The sequence below is a fragment of the Prenolepis imparis genome, unplaced genomic scaffold (genome assembly GCF_030444845.1).
Source record: "Prenolepis imparis isolate NDT839.2.m4 unplaced genomic scaffold, iyPreImpa1.0 SCAF_3, whole genome shotgun sequence".
In the NCBI taxonomy this organism is placed as follows: Eukaryota; Metazoa; Arthropoda; class Insecta; order Hymenoptera; family Formicidae; genus Prenolepis; species Prenolepis imparis.
The window spans coordinates 18149281-18171705 of NW_028141161.1; the positions used below are offsets into that span (position 1 = coordinate 18149281).

Here is a 22425-nt window from a genome sequence, read left to right on the forward strand (position 1 = left end):
TGAAAATCGAACTTGAACGGAAATGCGGAGGAACGGAGAATCTATTGGCAACCAGCTCCAGTGGTGGGCTAACAAACAGCGAAATTTATCGTCCCGTTCCGTAAGAGCAGACTTTACCTATATCAGCAGACTTCAATTCTCTTTATAACGCGGAAATGCATTTCACCAGATCATCGTAAGCCCTAATAGCCTAACTGATTACTTTTCACAATTTTGGGGGAAAAATATCTTTCCATTTTTTAAAAGACAATTTCGAAATTTAGCAGATTACACTTTGAAATTTTTTTTCCTGATACTGTAATCTCGATCCATATGTAGAATAATCTTAGCGATAATTAAGTAACAATTTAACGAATACGATTTGCATATTATAATCACCTTTCAGCTTTTAATTTATTAAAACGATATTATATGCATTCGCAGACGAGGTAATAAAATCATTTGTACTCGAATCGTATTAATCGTTTGTGTTAGAGCCACGTTATCCGTCGATAATGTGTATGGATTAGCTTCCATGATTTCTGATACACTGCCGCATTTCGATGGAGATATCCCGGATACATGTCATTTACTGCATTCATTTTCTCGCTTAAAGCTCGATATTTGCAGTTGCTATAATTTATGCAAATTTCGTTTCGCCTACGCAGCTATCGTACCCGGTTACCGCTAACTACGTTATTGATGCGTATGATATACGCATATTAATATTAATAACTCGCAGTGTTATCCAACACTTTGATTCATTGTCTATATTGTACGTATAGACGGATCGATACATGGATTGTGACATCTTGCACCGTCACGCGACTCATCACTACGATAAACTCCATAACAGCGGGATAAGTGATCGCTCGTTGACAGGTTAGCGTCGACCAGTTAGCGCCGACTGTCGATATCTGTCAATCATTATATCTTCTACAGTCATGCCCCTTATCCGGCCACTGTCATGTCTTTACACTCGACATACAACAACTTCTATATAGTATATTCCAAAGATGTGAATTAAAAAATTGTTATATTTTTCCAGGAAATAATATTGTTTATCAATATTTTCGATGATATTGTTTTCTATATTATTATAACAATTTATTTTTGTATCTTCTAATTTATTATTATATTTAATGACGATACAAAATTATAATAGCGTTTCGTCATAAATAATGGAAGTGACGTAAGTAAATAAGAGTAAGCTGCGGATTATAATGCAAGTAGTAAGTAGTAATGCTGCGAATTGATCAGCCGAAAATATATCATATTCATAGCACAGCTTCTGACAAGTAATATGCTCATTTTAGAATCAAATTAAATTTGTACTTTCAAAAACTAATTAATTGTCGAATAATTTTGCAATGTAATAATTTTAATGTACGATTATTATAATATAATTATTTTATTTCGCATCAAGTATCTTTACACACATGACTTCGCGCGTTGCAAAGTACTTTTCTTAATTATTGATTTAATAGGGTCACGGTTGTTATAAATTGAGAAAGAAAGAGAGAAAGAGAGAGTTTAATAATTATAAATAAATTTATTATAATTTCGAGCATAATCACAAACAATAACATGTACATTTATTATGGAAAATAAATATAAAATTAATATTAGTATATTAATTGCAACATATATATATGTATATATTTGATGCTAAAATGAGCATATTACTTGTCAGAAGCTATTAATGCTATCATATTTTCGGCGGATCAATTCGCAGCATTACTACTTACTACTTGCATAATCCGCAGCTAACTTTTATTATACATATGTATTATATATATATATATATATATATATATGTATATATATATAAATGTATATATATGTATGTATTACATTTGATTCTAAAATAAACATATTACTTGTAAGAAGCTATGCTATTGTTATATATTTTCGGCGGATCAATTCGCAGCATTACTACTTACGAATTGCATTATAATCCGTATAACTCTTATTGTACATATATGTTATATTATATGTATATATATGTATATTAAATATACATTATAATCGACTTAAGTCATTCAAATAGAAATTAAAGAAATAAGAAATTTGCATTATATTTTTAAGAATATTGTTCTTTAATTATTTTTATTTCAAATAATTAAAATTGTCGAGTATGACATTCGTAATAGCTCAGTTGTTAAAAAAAAAAAAAAAATAATGAAAGCACAATAACATCCAAAGGATATTATATGTATATATATGTATATTAAATATACATTATAATCGACTTAAGTCATTCAAATAGAAATTAAAGAAAGAAGAAATTTGCATTATATTTTTAAGAATATTGTTCTTTAATTATTTTTATTTCAAATAATTAAAATTGTCGAGTATGACATTCGTAATAGCTCAGTTGTTAAAAAAAAAAAAAATAATAATGAAAGCACAATAACATCCAAAGGATATTATTGCCACACATTAGAAATTAATAGAATATAAAATTAATATTTCTCTATTTTTTAACATGTGTAAATGACAATCAGAGCGTGATTAATGCGATCTTACTCCGCTCAACGATAATGCACGGGGACACGCGTGCGAAATTTATTTCGTTCTCGCCCTCATACCGTGGAAAAAAAGTTTTATGACTAATATGCGATAATGTGCCATCCAATACATATATATTTTCCTGGAGCCTGATAGAATTGGAGACCCGTCAATACCAGCCGCCGCAGATGCCGGGCCGCCACTGCTGTTCCGCCCGGCATACTGCGCGGCAGTAAGCGGCCAAACTTTCCTCCTTAGTTAAAGTATCAATATTTTTAGATGGCGCGGCTTTCTTCCCTTATACCACGGATGTTATTTCTTCGACAGTATTGATTTTCTTCATTTCACTCACTCACCCTCGTAAGTATCCGCGGCAAATTTCCTCAAAGCAAATACCTAGTATTTCGCAAAATATAAAGTATAATGCTTTCGAAGTTAAACAAAAAAAAATTCCGCAACTTTATATTACGTAATTGAACTTTCTTAGAGGAGTATTCCGTCGTAGAGGCGAACGCGGACGTTCCTAGCGTGCAATGCACCATTTACCTGTTTATATATACAGTGATGCTCGCGTTTCCGGCGAATAAACGCGGAAGATTATTATTGGTGATGTTATTACGCTTCATTATACAGATAACTGGTTCGCTACAAGCGTATTATCGCACAGAGAATTCTTTACAGTCAGATGGTCTGCCATAATTACTATGCTATCTAATGTTAAATTACAAATGTATAAAAAGAAGAAAAAGAGAGAAGGGGGAGAAGGGCGTAAATAAATGTATCATTAATTAATTTTGTAGTTTGTAAAAATATTATAGATTAGCATCAATTCTAATTTAAAAAAAGAAAAACAAGTCTTTAATAAAAAAATGTTTAACCTCAACTTTTATTAATATAGTAAATTATATACACACACACACACACACACACACACACACACACACACACAGTTAAGATCTATATATAAATAAAATAAAGTAAAATATGATATAGAAAAAATAATTTTAATTTTGTCATCTAATAAACTGTAAAAACATGATTTTCCTTTTGACTGTATAAAAACATGAGTTAAAAGCTGTTTAGATGCTTTTGCTTGTTCTTAATTTGATGATGCAATCATCAAATATGAATTTGCATTTCTGTAAATAATATTTTAAAAAATATACCATCGTAAATATTATTTTACTTGAAAAGAATACTGAAAAGTTTCATGTACAGATAACATGCATAAATTCATAACAGCGTGTAAATTCATAGCATGCATTTCTCCATAATCTTTACAAATATGTAAGTTACAAAATGCAAGTTTTTTTTTCCTAATTCCGGGATTAATATTAATTATACTTTGCAGTAAGACCGGTTGCAGTTAATAGCTGTATGTTGCTGAGGATTACAGAAACTATTTTTTTTATTCTGTATGGTTAAAATTATTAAAGCATGTTATTCAACTAAAATTTTTATACATATTTGTATTAAAAAAAAACAAAAGAAATATCAATACTGACTGATCGATATCAATTACTAACTTGAAAGCTGGAGAGAGATTTTGTTTTATTTATCAAAATAAATTTTCATTAATTTCTGATAACTCATAAAATGTTTATGTATAATTGTAACAAAGATAATTTATTAATAAGTTATGTTTTGATGACGTTTACTTTCCGATTACTGCAGGCATGGAAGCTGGCGCGAAGAGAAATAATACAGAGAAAGAGAGAGACGGACGGGCCGACAATTTACAGCTTTTGTCGAGCAAAACAGGCTGGGATAGAAGTTCCTTGGCCGCTGGTATGCGCCGGAAGTAAACCAATTAACCGGTTGCAAGTTTCGCAGAAAATCTGAAACTTAACTCTCGCGATGCTTCTTTCGCCAAATTGTAATCCAGCATCTTGCCCCGCGACGCATGGGGCGTTCGCACAGAAAGTAGAATACTATCTTGCGGGGGCGAGATAGGGTGCCGTCGACATTCGGGCGTCGTCGACGAATGTTGTAGAGGACGACGGCGTCGACATCGACGACAACAACGACGTCGGCGACGCCGACGCCGAGGAACGAAGACGATTCGAGTGCCTGCAAACGAATTACGTTGCGCGGCCGAACAAAAACAGCAAATCCGGTAATCTTGTTTCAGACTCGCCGGCGAACTGCTGCGAGTCGTAAGAAGAGCAAACGTTCTACTACTTCTAATTAATTTCTGTTTGCGTGGTAGTGGCTGGATGGAGGAAGACAGCTATCAACGAGGATACGGGTAGGGATGAGAGAGCGAGAGGACCGGATAGAGTAGAATGGAAACGTAGGAGATGGCGGAGACTGCAGGATTGACATTCACTGAGCGCGTTTTTATGGGCCCTCGTTAAGACTTCTAACATGAATTGCCGGCCAAGTCCGACGCAAGATTCGAGGCACGCTGTTTTGATGGTCGACGTCAACGATTTACAACGTTGCGACAGCTTCGCGACAGACATCTATAATGCGATTTAGTCGCGATAAACGATATATTGACGACACGGGAGAAAAAAATGAATTTAATAATCGTTTAGGTGTAATATTATATCGAAAGAAATGTATATCTTTTATAAAACTTTCTTTTACTTTTACCGTCTATCTCTTTGTTCTCATAATTACTTGCTTTCATAAATATTTTTATAAAAGTTGTAAATTTATGTTTCTATTGTACATTTTAAAGTGTAACAAGAGACATTTATACAAAACCAATAATAACAAAACAATTAAGTATCAGGATAAAATCTAGAAGCTGAGTACAAGACATGCGAGTACATGAGAATTTGTAATAAATTAGCTAATAACTTTGAAATAACAATTTTTTTTTCATTATGCTTAAAAATTAAAAAATGTTTTGTTAAATATTTTATTATATAATTTAAAATAAATAATTTTTTTACGAAAAATGCGCATATTAAACATATCTTTTATGTTTACATTATTATTTTTCTTAGCATATATTTATAATTTATTAATTTAATTTATACATTAAATATAAATTACATTTGTATTAGCACGATTGATCAAATGTTTTTAGCATTATATTTCTATATTGCTTTCGTATTACAATAGTTTTATTTTTAGCACATTTTTATCGCGTCCACATGTAAAATCAAGAGAGTTCGCTAAACGAACATCAAACGATGTTATTACTTTTTGTGCATCGCGTAAACTAACCAGATGCGTAAAGCTGTGGCTTTCTCTTGCCTTTCATAAAACATTCATCAATCAACACAAAGCGACTCATGTGTCGATATCTGCGGATTAAAAATCAAAGTTGTGCGCGATTAAAGTTCATCTCGCGTCATAATATGGACATTTTGATGTGTTTTAAAACAGCGTGCATCTGCAAATCGCGAAAAAGGCGGTACAAAACTTTCTCTCTAAGCACTAAAATTTCTTTCCGAAAGATTTCCTACGATGAATAGATACGGGACAGTATGTATTGCCCCCTTGTCGTTTCCATCCAATATCGTGAATAATGCAACGGACTTGGGTCAATTCGCTAGCATGGAAAAGATAGGTGATCTCGGGAAAAAAGTATGACAAAAGTTGCTTGAAAATCTCATGTAGTTGACTTTCAAGTAAATATTGCAATCTTAATGTGATTGTACGATTTCACGTAATCGCCTCTTTGATGGATATATATAGATTACAATAATTAACATGATAATTTAATAATAATTATTATAATAATTAATATTATAATTTAAATTTGCTGAAAATACATGGAAAAAAGTAATACAGAATAAAAGAATTAAAATCTTCAGTTAAATAAAAAATATAACACGATTGTTTTTAATAATATAATAATTAATAACTTTGTGTTTTTCAATATGTAATTTTTTGATGAATATTAAATATATTTTTCTTTTCACATCATTTACTTCTATAAAAATAAAACTACTTTTCTATTATTAAAGAAATTGTCCCATTTATTCGATGAGAAAAAATCTTGATTGTGCGACTTTATTTACATATAAATATTTATGTGAATTTCATAGATAATACGTTTATTTTCTTCAAGTCTATTTTTATCTATTTTAACTTTTATTTTACTTTAGGTTATTATTAATTTTTTTCCAATATTTTTGGCGATAGTTAATAAATATCTTTAATATGTTTATACATATATATACCTTTAAAACACTATTAAAATAATTGGTTTTGTTATTTGAATATTTTGTTTCTCACAATACGTATTTTCTCGATACAGAAAATTATGAATAATTATAGATTTATTTCTCGCAGTGTACCTATATCGAATGCGAAGTATTATTCGCGAAGGGAATCGAGATGCAATGCCCAAGCGGGATATGCGCTTGCACTGTGGACTATTGTTAATTTATCAAGCTATGTACTGTCGCGCGTGATACGTACACATTTCGCTTTCTCGTTCTCCACTGTGCAAATGAAGGTGTGCGAATTAACAAGCTGTGATTTGAATATCTACACCGACGTGAAACCATCGCGTGCTGTCACGTACGCGTGTATTGCTCATACAATTAGATAAGTGCGTTCGCGACAAAAGTTGAAGCAGGACAATACTCTTTGTCCGAGCAAAGCGCGACTCAACTATTTAAATGTTTGACCTCTGATTCATCTGCGCGCGAATATTTCTCCCTCAAGCTCCCAGGGCATAAGTTGATTTTTTGAAAGTACTCCACGCTGGCCGTGAAGAATTATAATAGTCGGATTCGCGAGTAAATTTACCAAAGGATATGAAGTAAGAAAATTCGATAAAAGCCGACGAGCTCAGTTAAACCTTGTCATCCTTCAACTTCCACGTACGCAAACGCAGGGTTATTTGGGAACGCTTTAAAAAATTTGACACCATTTGGCGAGGGAAAAAAAGCCTCAGATATAGACCATATCTATCATCGTGTGTATAAAGCTGATGTATTATTTTATGGAAACTTACGATTAATTAGAAATTCGAACTGTATTTTCAATAATATTATAGTTCTTCATAATTTAAACAAATACTTTTGGCCGCAAAAAAAGTTTCAGAAAAACTGAAATGCCAAGTTCTCGCAGCGTCGCAATTTGTTCTACAATATTTTTCTTTTTTATCAGTTTTTTAAACAATTATAGTTATATATAAATATATAAGAAAAAGTTTCATCTTTAAAAGCAAAAAATTTTTTTATTATCATGTAATTTTGAATTATAGAATATTATTTTAATAAAAATAATTTTTGATTTTTCTGTGGGAATATATTATTAAATTGAATCAATAATATACGTAGTCATTATATATTTTAAATATACAAATATTTTATAAGATATCAATTATTAAAATCAATTTGTGTGTTTATAAATTTTATCTAAATTTAAAACAAATCATCAGAACTATATTATATTATCATGCATACAATATTATTTTATATATATTATATATTCATGATATATTTCTAATATTAATTTTTTATCATCAACATTTGACACACATTTATATTAAATTGTATTTACATATGCATATATAAGTTTTAATTTTTAATAAGATAATTTTGCGTAATGGGGACAGAGAATAATAAAAATTACAATCAAAATACTGTTTTCTTTGCAGTTCACATCTTTATGTATTCTGTATTCCTAGTTACCAGTAATATCATATTTTCTATTGTAATGAGATCGTGAGGCGCAAAAGATATATTCGCATAAAACTGCCTTCTGAAGAAGAGCCGTAGATCTCGTTCAGACAGTTACACGTGATGAAATGCTGCACCAGATCAATACTATTGGAACGTTCCGTAAACGTTACTAAAAGTTGGAGACAAAGAGTAATGTGATATTTTATTCTTACTCTTTTTGTTTTCGCTCATAGAACATGACTTCTCTTTTCTCTAATTTAAAATGAAAAGAATTTTTATCGTAATCAACAGTTATATGACGTTTCATTTATTAATTTATTTAATTTTTATTTCAAATTTTATATGTTTGACTATATATAGAGAGATAAAAAAAATTTAATTTTTTTTTTATATATTTGCTATATTAATTTAAAATGTACTGTACGTGTTTTACACTACAAAAGTTTATAGGATTTGAATTGATACGCGAATTTATTTATTTGTCGTAACACGATTATTTACTATTGTTTCATAAAAATGTTCGTTTTCCATGCATAATCTTCTGGAATATTTAGAATGCGATATAAAATTACAGAGAATAACTTTTATTAATCGCGAATTTTCAAATAATCTCTTATACGTTATAAATTTTTATAAATTTAATGCTAAAAATTTTATAAATTTTTATTTAGAGTGACTCTAAATGCTACTGAACACAAGCTATTATAGATTAAATTAGACATAGACTATATTAAATGTGTTGAATGTTTCGAGTGTATTGCTCTTAGAAACACAGTCAGTGTTTCAAAGCACTATAATTAATAGGCAAGTTAGTTTAAGTAGATCTCAGGTTAAAAGACAATACATCCATTAAGCACAGTCTCCCGGAAATTCTGTTCTTTCATGGTCCCTGAGGGAAGATTTCAAGAGAAATCTACTGTTTTATATACTTGCGCTTATCTTACCCTGCATTAGCCTTGCATTCTATAATTTTATTGAGTCTGCGATAAGAAATAATTCTTATACTTGATCGATTTTGCTATTTTATATAACTTAAACAACCGGTCCTATACAAAAAAGAACAAGGAAAATGTGTTTGCAAAATAAATAACAAAATTATGTTCATATAAATATGTTATATATTCAACGCACTCATATATTCGCGGAGCAAAATTAAATTTTTCCTGCATATTCAATATCGCAAAGAATATCCTAGGCAAAAACTTCCCGCGTTGCATTCGCCGTCCCTCTCACAGGCAAATTATGCAAGTGGTATGCGTTATTGCCCTTTAATACGGGGCTATTAATTTGCGCTCTACGGTCATTAGCCACGTTACGAAGGTGTATTAACTTTAGACACTCTTGATGCATACACGTCGTACCAGACGTGATGAAAGACGTGCAATCTGCCGCCGCACTAATGTTGCTGTCAGATGCCCAGGTGCTGCTTGACCCGTGTAAATCGATCTCAGCCTAAATTGCATCGTTAACCACTCCATCGCGCGACTGCGTTTCGCATCACAGCTCATTTCGCTCGATTTGTTCGAGCGACATTATAGTTGAGAGCTTGTCTTTTCCGATTGTGATTCTGCTCATGTTCTATTGCAATCAAATCAGCGAATCTTGCAATGAGAGTAAAAGAATAATAGCGACGATTTCACACTATGGAATCAATCAAAAGTCTGTTTAAAAAGAAGTTAATCTACATCAATCTCTGTAAAATTATTTTTTGAGATATGACTTCTCTGTTGCATCTAGAAATATATTTTAATGAATAATACCAGATTTGATCGCGCACATCCCTGTATCTATAAAAGTTTTATCTGTTTATATTTGCGTTAGTTTTTTATTTATATTATGTTACATACTGGTAATTTCTCTCGGTATTTATCTGCTCGATAACTGGTTGTCACGCGTCCCTCGTTATATGCTTTTAACAAGGTGAATGCTCTTAGTAGGAGGTTCGATGTATCAAAGTTCGTCAGAACCGATATAGGTTGATCCAGAATTGATTATGGAAAATTGGATATTACGCCGATATTAGACTGTTACCTAAGTTCAGGCGAGTGTAATTATTGATCACCGACGATGCTGTTATCGCCTATCGCTCGTACATCCATGCGTGGACGCACGTGACGCACATTTGCATAACCGCATAGTAGCAGCGATCGCACAAAAATCCAATGGAAACAGCTCGTCTACGTTAAATTAGTAGCTGTTCTCTCTCAGTTGGCACAGCTTCCCCTACGCTTCCCTCTACGGGGCAATCGAAACGAATTATCGCACGAACTTTCAATTGGAAATTTAAACCGGTACTCACTGGCTTCAGCTTCCCAATTCTGATCGCAGATTGGGATCGTAAACTCGAGATAATTGGAAGGTTAAATAGCACTTGAAAAACGGATAAATCGCCACTTCTTTGAAATCTCCTGTAGACGATAACAATTCAGAAGAATAACGGAGCAACGAATTGACTTAATTACTTATAAAGCCAAGAGTTGAAACTTGTAAGTACTTCTGCAAGTTTGCATGTTTACATGCGATAACGTGTTTTATTATAAGTATAAGATTAGAGTTGAAAGCTACATTGAGAAAGATTTTTAAAAAAATTGGATAAGATTACTTAGAATAGTATTTTTGACAAAAAATTATTTAAATTATAAAATTTACATATAACATTTAAACAAATGTTATATAAAACATATTATAAATTATAATAAGATAAATAAAGTATAAATTTAAACAATATAAAATGTTTCAAATTTTATAAATTATTAAATTAAAATTCATCGAAATTTCATGTAATATCAATACATTTGTTCTGTAATGTATTTTTAATGCTAAAACTTAATTTCGATTTGTTGTATTAAATATATAAAATATGCAAAGATAATATATAATATATATAATATATTATATAGTATATTAATGTATATTTAATAAATATATGAATTGTTATTTTTATAGATCGCATGTTAATTAATATTTACTGTATTTTAGTTACTATATCACTAGCAAATGTTGAATTTTCCCACCAGGAAGTGGCGATTCTTTGATATTTTGGATTGCAATATAAACTCGAATTAGAGAGGCGAAATACTTTTCATATATATATGTGTGTATGCATGTGTGTGTGTGTGTGTGTGTGTGTATTTGTGTGTGTGTATTTCGATGGTTACTCCTGCATTAGTGCCTGTGTAAATATTATTTTGAAATCTGCGTTGAATTTGGCTATATTGAATGATACTTTTTACTCTTATATCGATATCCTTCTAGTGCGACGCCCGCAATTTCATTCTCGTCTCTTCCAAAAGCGACGAATATCACAATGTCGTGCCCATTTTTTTTTTTTTTTTTAACTGAATACATAATATTGAATCAACGACATATTTGATATCATCTGGCGCGGCAAGAAAATTTCTAAATAAAAATAATTCCTCCATTTCTGCTACAAAAAAACGAATCTTATTATTCAAAGTAAAAACTCAGAAAGTGAATGCTTATTGAGCTTTTGAATGCTCTCGAGATTCGAAACTGTGCTTTCTTTTTTTTTTCTCCGAGAGATCGTTGTTATCCCTTCATCTTACAATGGATCCTTTTACCGGTAAAGAGTAAGGCCAGTAGTAGCTAGATCCGCGTGGCTGTATAAAAGATTCAGGCGGAAACCTAGTCAGTTATTCTTCGAGAGCGTCGTGTTCTCCCGCTTTTCTTCACGTATTATCTACCAATATAACCGGAATGTTTTACGATACTCGATTTAGTTACGTTTCGCAATTCCTTTTAAAAGCGTATCCGCGTCCACTCGGAGTTAAGATATACGGGAATTTTCATCGTCGAGAAAATAGAAAGATTTTGCCGAACAAAATAAAGGCATCGTGCCACACATGGAAATCGGTCACTGATGGGGATATAAACAAGGTGAAAGAAAAAAAAGAGAGAGAAAGAGAGAAATTGGGAAAATGGAAGGAGAACAGAAATAGGGACGACAGAAACGAATGTAGAAACCATGAGCACATCAGAGTCAGTACCATTTGCGTTTATACACGACTTTTGCGGTCATTCAATGTTATATATATTCGCTTCTGCTGGCCTCTCTTTGTCCACCTCGCTTTTCCTCGCTCGAGTATATAATCTATATTCTCGATTTTTTTTTCTTTTTACGTACTTTTTTCTCGCTCCACCTTTAACACTGCTCTCTATCGCGCTGCACGTTCGTGCCGACCACGCTTTATCATCCCGCAATTATTTTCGCATACATGCCACTCCCTTTCACTCTCTCTCACTCCTCTGGACAATCCACCTTGTCATCCTTCCAGCTATCCTTTCCCTATCACGAAGCTATCGCGCATGGACCTTCTATAAAATATACGTTTGTAGGCGGGCCGGCGATGTGGCGGGTTGGTTATTTATTTTTCCAGTAACTGTAATTTTTCAAACACGTACTGCCCGCTGGATAAATGCGCCAGCCTGTTTTTGACGCGCTGAAAAATACGATGTCGGATCCGACGGCATTTCTCGAGATCTCTCGGAGGTAAGGAGGATGATAAAGATCTAGTCGGGAATTGATTTTCTTCATTGTTGTTCAGTGTGCTACGTGTGGCCGTGGCGTTTCGTGCTCTATATTCCTTTTTAATGAGAGCGAACTATTTATCTTCGGGTAATTTATAACGGAATCTTTTACACGAGTACTTTTAGGTAGTATCATAAATAAGTAATAATAAATATCTCTCTTGATATGTGCTCCTTTTCTCGTTGGAGAAAAATAAGCCACAATATTAAGTATCTTTAAAAAAATTTAACAATACACTGAGAGAATTTTCTCTTAGAATTTACCCTGAAAATCATCGTAATCATGGAAAGAATTTTATGAGAATTTCTCTGATTAATATATTTATCACAATAAAAATAATATCTATTACAATAAAATATAAAATATGTTTGATTAATTTTACTATGCACTTTAATAAAATTAATCGAACATATTTTATATTTTATTGAAATAGATATTATTTTTATTGTGATAAATATTAATCAGAAAAATTCTCATAAAATTCTTTCCATACGATATTGTGCCACGATTACCATGATTTTCAGGGTAAATTCTAAGAGAAAATTCTCTCAGTGTATAAATATATGCTACGTTATATATTTACTTTTCAACATATAAAATATCTTTGTCGATTTTTATGTCAAATAAATGATGGAATAATACTGCTTTTTTTTTATCAAAAGATATGCTTGATTGCAGTTTGGCTATAGCGTACGTACAATCATGTTCGACAAAAGGTAACATATCTCGAAGAACATTACTGATTGAAAAAAGCTACCGTCAGAGTAGAGCGACCATTGTGGCTGATTCACATCAATAGTTGCACCTGTCACTTTATTTAGAGGTAGAGCGCGATATCCCTTTAAATCTCGTACTCGCGCCACAAATATCGTCTGTCGTTCTTTCCCTTCCGTTCCCTTTGACGGAAACTGCGGCTGGAATGCCATATTAACTTCGTGATCGATAGAAAAGAAAAAAAGTGAACGAGAACGAAGAAAAGCCATGATAACGTCGATGATTGAAAGAGTTATTAAAATAAGCGATATATATCCTTCGTTGAGCGTAAGTTCCAGAATCGATTAACTAGCTCATATTTCTTTAATGCAGATACTAGGACCTTGATTGGTTTATGGCTTGAAATTTTAATATTAATTATATTCTCTTACCAGAACGCGGTCGGATAAGATGTTTGATCAGAAAAAATGTGTTTGCCGTTTTCTGCGTGGCGCATAATGTTAATGATTCAACTTATTCCGCGGTTCGCGAAATGTCTTGCATATAAAGAGGCGAATTAGCCGCACTTGCGCTGGTCTTAAATTATGTAATATTATATACCTGTAGACACACACTTTGTTAACATTATACACATGATCAATAAGCTGTCCATTTTTATGAAATATGAAATCCTGCATATTCGCAAGTATGAGGAAACAAAAAAAGACATATTTGTTTGAAAGATATCAGGATGTTCTGCTTGGAATTGTTAAACCTGAAACCGTATCGCAATCCTCACGGTTTGCGTCTTGCAAGGGAATCCGGTACGGTGATATGTAGGTACATATGGTACGATATATATCGAGAGATTACGAGGATACATCGGCGTCGACAACGTCATGCCGGTCCCGGATATATTGGAGCGCGTTGCCCGGTAAAGAAAGATTCAGATATGCCGTTTTCGATTCAATAGGCACAGTTTCAATAATATCATCTTGGAGGACTGCATGTATTTTCAGTCAATCGCGCGTGGTATAGATTTTCCGGGTCAGTTCGATGATGAGGTCGAACTGTAAGAAGCTCGACTCAGTGGCGCATCACGGTGATAAGGCACGTCTTCTACACGGCGTAGAACAAACGATGTAACACGTTCGATACATTAAAGTATCATAATATGAACGGTATACTATATATATAACAAACATACCGCTAAGTGTACATGCTATTATGTGTATATTATTTTCTGATACTCCCTCTTTGTGAAAAATAATTGATATTGTGCATACTGTTGTGCATAAGTATATTCAATTTAGATATACGTATGTTGCTATTAAATCTATTTATATTTATCACATAGCATAAGAATATTGTTTAATTAATTTAACATATACAAGTACATATCCTTTTCCTAAAAAAGATATGTAAAGTCAATATTCGCATAAATCGAAGTTTATATTGTTGTCGCTTTTCTGCGATGCTCATTGGCCGTCACGATTCGCGTTGTGCGTTATATTCGTAGCATCGAGAGGCTGTCATCGCGAGTGTTAGCAGTTTGACAGTTTGTTCCAAATAAAATTAAATAAAATAATAATATTAGTTTAAAATAATATGTTATAATACTTTAAACTCGATTAATATTTTTGACAGTTATCAGCTGATTTCTGTCAAAAAATATTAATCGCGAATAAAATATTATAATATATTATTTAAAACATATAATTTTATTTAATTTTATTTTGAACAAACTGTTAAACTACTAACCTTCGCGATGACAGTCTTTCGATGCTACGAATATAACGCATAATGCGAATCAAAACAGTCAATCAGCATCGTGGAAAAGATGCAACAATACTTGAAAGGATCGACTTAACATGCTTTTTTTTAGAAAGAGATGTTATAATATTTTTAATTCAATTAATATTTTTGACAAATATCAGCTGATTTTTGTCAAAAAATATTAATCACGGATAAGATATTATAACATATTTATAACTTTATTATTTTAATATTATCAACATATTACATACACCCCCATTACCGCTATAGAAATATAAAATAAACAATTTATGACTCACCGATGCGTACAATAGCGGAGTTGTAGTACACAGCACACATCTGAAAACAAAATATTCAAATTATGTATAATGTATATACATATGTGTGTGTCGAATATCTCATAAACAATGTAATTTAGAAAAAATGTTTTTATATTGCATACCTCACAGTTACCCCGCTGTCGCCTGATGCCTTCCCGGGCCTCCTCCTCCTCTCTTAGTCCATGGTAGCACTCACGACTCTCGCGAAAATACGAATAATTACGATTGCCCGATACTTTACACGGCATTCCCGACACGTGAAACTTTACACGGCATTCCCGACGCGCGACACTTTACACGGCACTCCCGACACGACGCGTAAATCGCAGTGTATCGCAATGCTACCTGTAACAAATAAAATACATACATATATTAGAATAATCTTATTATTTCGCATTATAACATACACAATATAAATATAAGTATGTAAGCTAGAATATTTAATTAGCAAATTTTCGCTTTATTAATATTTTTTGACAGAAATCAGCTGATTAAAGCGTTAATTTGCTAATTAATTTTTAAAATAATATGTTATAAAAATTAAAATAATAATATATTGTAAATAATATATTATTATTCCTTAAATTCGATTAATATTTTTGACAATTATCAGCTGGTTTCTGTCAAAAAAAATTAATCGAGCTTAAATAAACTTTATATTATTTTTTTTTAAATATCATTTATTTTAACATAAAACCGAAGAATGGCGCGTGCGTAGCGCGCGCTTATGTTGTTCTAGTATCTTTAAAAAAGCAAATAGAATTATTGAGAAACTAAAAATAAAATTAAAATATTGATAATATGAATATATCTATATGCATTTAAAGAAAAATTGAAAAAATTAAATTAAAATTATTTTCAAGAAAAAAAATAATATTTCATATCTTTTAAAAAATGTAAAAAATTAAAATTAAAACAAAATTATTTTTCGGAAAATTAAACTTAAATTTTGGTCTTAGGAAAATTTAAAAAATTGTAATAAGCTCAACAAATTAATTCTCATTATATTAACGATTCATATCAAAGTAACTGATATTTTCAAAGTAAATTTTAATTTTTTGACAAGAATAAAATTATGTAACAGTTGCTCACAGCGAAAAAGCCAATAAGCAAGATGGAAAAGAAGCAATAAACTTCAAAACTTTCGAGAAAAGTTTGATACATTCGAGTATCGATTAAACGTGTCTCTTTAAGAATGGATATTTATTCGGATTAATATTATATCAAGTTGTTTTATGATTTTGATACATAATATTTTGCTACAAATATTTATTTCAGCAATCTTGATTTTTTCGACTTACTTTGTATGTGTTTTACATAAATAAACGCATTATTTATGGATTTACGTTATTTGCAACTAGAAGTAATTATGAATTATTTTGATTCTCTAATAAGATAATTAATCATGAAATTAGTATTCATCAATTGTTACTGAATCTCTCGCATTCATACTTCGAAAATCGCTATTTGAAGCATCTATCGCCATTCACTGATCGTTCAATATCTATTTATTGCTTTGAATAATGATCGATCAATCCATTTATTCAAATAAAGTATAATTAATCACTAGCTTTATCTGTCAATTAATTTAGTACTTCTAAATTTGTAATTTTGTTGTCGTTGGTTATACGTGCAAAAATTATAAAGAAAACAATTAAAACAACGGATAATATATCTATTAAACAATTATATAATTGAAAGTTTATAATAAGTTTTTATCATATTCACACTTAAAAATAATACAAATTAGTAAAATAAACATTTTTATCATAAATAAGAATTTATTACACATTTACTTATCACAAGATAGGTATTTAACGAACGGTTTTGATAAAAGGAAGATACAGCGACACATATCGATTTTTTACAGAAATATAATCGCTAAAATATTGATAAATTTTTTGATTTATATTTTTCTGAAAAGAAGATTTCATAGGAACTTAGTAATAAAGAGATTGCAATAAGGTATATTGCAAGTTATGTACTCTAACTCGTTATAAATGTTTATGAAAGTTTATTCCACTGAAAAATCGCAGTAGTACTTAATCGGTTGATTAACCGGTTAATTAATCTTACTAGAGTTTTATAAAACTTAAAATAATATTTATTACTATTTACAAGATATATCCGAGTCGTTCCTTTTGAAGATCAAATCTTATTTAAACATTAATGAATGAAACTTTCACGCGATTCAAAAAAATATTTCGCGTTATCATAACTACAAAAATGTATTATAATAAATCGTGCATTTTTATTCGTTTATTTCTCGATTTATATTTCCAAAAATAATAATGCGATTTACTTACGTAATATATATTTTTTTAATTTATACGAATCTACTGTCATTAACACTCACTTCTTATTCATAATTGTGTATAACAAATTTACAGTTTCGGAGCATTTGTTAAGTTCGAGCAAAAGGCTTTGCCGTCCGTTTACTGCAATTCCTCACGAGCCTATTGCGTTTTCGATGGGATTCGGTCGAGCACGCGTGCTCGCTCCTATCATCACTCCGTACGTATAACGTAATATTCGCGAGATACGTGGCAAATCGCCGACGTGATTGTCGGCGTCGATAGGATATCCTTGAACGCGGGAATGAAATTAATGGCGCGCGAACGATACGGATGCACGGATCGACGCGACGGCGAAATTTCGCGATAGCGTTATGCGATGGTAACCCTTCGAAGCACGTCTCTGCGCTTCCAGCGTATCCGCGGCATCACATGCCAACAGTTTCGTCGCACCTCTGTCCATGAACTATGACAGGGCAAACACGTCCCCGGTATAACTACGCACCGTATATGTATACGCATGTGTACGCATCTCTGTATGTTCTAGACCACTGTACTGTATCAACGAGAATATAGGCTGTACATGGAAGAAGAATCGCATATGACCTCGAAGAGAGGTCATCGCGAAATTATCTATTGCAGATATTTTCTTTTTTCGCAATTATGTCGCAATATGCAAATCGAATCTTTACGTTTACTTTTTAAAATGATTTGTAAATTATTTAATAAATATATTAAAAATTCTACGCGAAAATAGAAATGTGACTTCTCTTACGAGGCCATTTCAAGATCTATTAAAATAGACCTCATGAATTAAAAGCGTGCTATTTTGTCTATCGTAGAATGTGTGGAATTTATCTTTCTTTAATTTTTAAGAAGATTATTTATTCAAGTTTTGTTGTTAAATTATCTGAAAAATATTATTGATTTATTATATCTCTCTATATTGGTTGACAATTACTAGAATTATATTGCTCTGGAAAATTGTTCCCTAACAATTGTAAATCGATGTACAAGAAAACATTTTTTTATGTGCAAATTTTTTACAAATTATTATAAAACATTTTTCTCTCAGATATAAAAGCTACTCAATTTATGCTGTAATTAAAATATGTTTACATGAGACAATTTTCTTTGTTTTATTGAAAATTATTTTTTAATTTATAAAATACTTTGGTTTATATTTTATTATTATGTAACGTATTGTTTGATTTTATTATCTTTATTATTAATAGTGTTTAGATTAAACATTTTCAATTTTGTAGTGAGTTTAAGTGTATAAATATATACTATTTGAATTTATACAACTGTTCTTTTTTACCATTTAATAGATCAATATACATAAATATATTTATACTTATCTTGTGTATGTTTAAATAATATTTCCTTTCACACTACTACTTTTTACACTGCTTTTTTAATAACATAATATCAGTATGTGATTCTTAATTTAAATCGACTTTTCTTTCTTATGTGCTTATAACAAATTATCAATTATACATATATTAAAGAAAAACACTTTTTAATGCCTTCTTTATATTTAATTTCGGAGTAAAGATCGAGATTGAAATCTTTATATTAACTCGGAAGAAAATTAAATACTTTTCTTCTTCGAACGTTAATAACAAATTAAATTAAAAACTTTAATAATTTGTACTTTTCTGTGCGTTGTTTCGTTTGCTATTTTCAACATTATATTTAACTATACATTCTCAACTATACATTTATTCCTTGTGAGACTTTTTCGATGCATAGAATGCATGATTAAGTGGACAATACATTCGACAATTTGCATGTCAGATCGCAGGTTTTTAATATGCAGAGCACTAAAACCATACATATTAAAGACATACCTAGACTAGAATGATAAAACATTTGAAAAACGAGTGTTTTATCTATTTTTATTACAGTTTTCCTTATAGTTTTCTGACAATATTCCATCTTTTTCTAAAGAGATCTAATCATTAGCAGAGTTAATTAATTTTTTTATTAATTATTTTATCCTGTTACAAACCTATCAAAACTTATTGATCAATATATTGAAAAGGTTATTCGGTTGCATAGCGATATCAGGTTAATAGAAAAATAACATAATATGCTTTGTATCTATTGTGCAGACTTATCGCATTTTATGCGGATCAATTATGTTGCATAAAATATTAAGTTGTTTTAGCGAATATGGAGTAACAATATTAAAATAAACATATGAAAAAAATCTTTAATAAGTAGAAAATTGGGAAAATGTAAAAGTTGTTGATAAATACATATATTCAAAATTCGATTTAACAAGAATGATCTTTTTCACGCAATAATACTGAGATGATCATGTGTGTTGATATTTAATTATATAAGTCTATTTGGAACTTTTTGTTTCTCTTAATTTTTTAAATAGATAGTGTGCGTTAAATAAATAAATATAATATACTATACAATAACATGCTAATGTTAAAAGTATCAATGTTATTTCGAGTAATTTGTAAAAAGATATTCGTATATGTGAAACATATTTTAAAGATTTAAATTCCTTTTAGGCGCATAAAGAAGTTTATTTCAATTTCTTGTTGTCTTAAATGGATTATCGTACCAAGTAAACCGACATTCAGAGCTTATAATGTTATTTATCATGCCTTCGGTTGTTTCTAATAAAAATTTTGAACTAAAAAATTGAAGTTATATTAAACCGTCCGTCATCTTATAGCCGTGTACGATTTCTTGTTTTATTTTGACATTGATCGATGTCTGTGTTATTACATATCCAGACGCCTCAAGACTGATGCGTATTATTTGAGTGGGACCGAAGTCTGACGGTTTAAAGAAAAATAATAGAAAAAAGACAGTTATTTGCGCAACTATAAAACAAACATATTTATATCTTTATAGAATACTTTATATTTCTGTTTAATTAATCAATTATTTATATTGTATTAAGTAATCTTTGATATAATTATTAATAATAATTATTCTTTTTTCGCGCAACGTATTAAATTTCATAATTATAAATTTTGCAATTCTGAAAGCGTACAAATTAATTTTCATTATAACTGTACTTAGATCAGAAACCTTGTCGCATTAAATTATTATGCTATAAACAAAGCTTTATTAAACCTCCCTTTTTTAATCACATTTCCAAAAATTTCAAAATATATAATGAAAACAGTCAATTTAATTATAAATTCTATCATAAATTTATTTATATTATAATTCTTAAATTAATTATTCATCAAGCCCGTTGAAGCTTATTTGAGTGAGAGGAAATTACTTCTTAATTTTTATTCATCGTTTTAAAAAATTCTTTTAACGCAATAATTAATTTATTGACTGTGCATGCATGAATAATGCAACGAATATATTATAATTATACGCAACGACACGGTCTTGGCGGATCTTTGTTATTTATTGATATAATGGTGCTAAATGCAGTTCCTCATCCCATCGTTGATAGCTGGATTACGGTCTTTTGTTGCTTTTAGCACAACGATGTCCCCGATCAGAGGAACTTTTGCAATTAATAGCAGTCGAGAGTGGCAGAGAAACTACAGAGGATACCCCGAAGGGTGAAGTGGGATTGGACAAACCGGGGTGAGTGAGACTCGCGCGCGCGTGGGACCGAGGCGCAACGATGTACTTGGAAAGATCGTGGAGCTAACTTTTGTCGAGTAATCAAGGAGGCGCTCTTTGTGCAAGGTGCTCGTCCATCCACCACTTACTTGAATACTTCCAACGCGGATCGTTATCATTGACGACAATCGTTTTATAGCCGATATTATACAGAACCCGGGCGAATCTCTCGCTTCTGAATGTTTGCAGCAGAAGTTCTCCGATAATGATTCTAGAAAACAGGATCCGCTTAATAGAGATTCAATTAAGATGTCAGACGCTCTTTAATTCACCGAGGAACAAGTCGGATGAAGAAAAAGAAGAGAGAGAGAGAGAAAGAGAAAGAGATAGGGAAGAAGGAAGAAGAATGAATTTCTTGTGCGACTTTTTTCTTTTTATTCGAGACGTGACGACGACTGCTGCGAAATTACGCTACGGTAATTAATCCGACGATATTAAGCGACGTGAATCGGTCACTTCGCGTGATTCGCAACAAGATTAGAAACGCGATCCGTGACAAATCTTATCTAAGATATTGAGTTTTACGCGTTACAGGTCGAGTAGATATGCAAAAACGAGTTGTTTGATAAATGAAGGCAAGAGAGTAAATCGCACAAGCGCGGTATAATCTGTATTTATTAATGGCTAATGTTATAGATCAAAAACGAATATGTTAAATATTTACGAGGGAACGTAATGTGAATGTAGGTACGAGATACGTTGAACGCGCATATCTCAAATAATTCCCTAATCGCGCATTTCGTCCCTCTTTGTATCTTATCAGGCAATACATCTGACAAAGCCGTATCGCATCTGTATTCGATAAACGCTTGTAACAAAATTGAGGCGAAATAGACTTGTTTTAGGTAGAAATTTTATTCGACTATCGATTCTTATGGTAATGTCATCAAGACTGGCTCACTCCTTTCACGTATACTATAAAGATTATTTTTTATAAAAAAAAAAAACTTTTATGTTTATTATATAAATTATACAGATTTGGAAAGCTAATATATTTGGACATGCAAAACGTTTTGTTTGCTGTTTAAATTTTGAATTTTATATTTAACATCTTACACACACAGACATTATATGAAAATTGTAGTATT

General features: G+C 31.2%; 1 long non-coding RNA gene across 1 annotated transcript in view; it reads right to left on the reverse strand.

Annotated features, from left to right (window-relative positions):
- The window catches only part of LOC145934517 (uncharacterized), a 132309-nt gene extending 114051 nt beyond the window's left edge, over nucleotides 1–18258 (reverse strand). The window contains exons 1-3 of the long non-coding RNA XR_014425049.1: nucleotides 17732–18258; nucleotides 15548–15770; nucleotides 15405–15444 (exon numbers count right to left, since the gene is read on the reverse strand). This is a non-coding gene — a long non-coding RNA (uncharacterized LOC145934517). The remainder of the gene's footprint in view (nucleotides 1–15404; nucleotides 15445–15547; nucleotides 15771–17731) is intronic.
- Between the last annotated feature and the right edge of the window lie 4167 nt (nucleotides 18259–22425).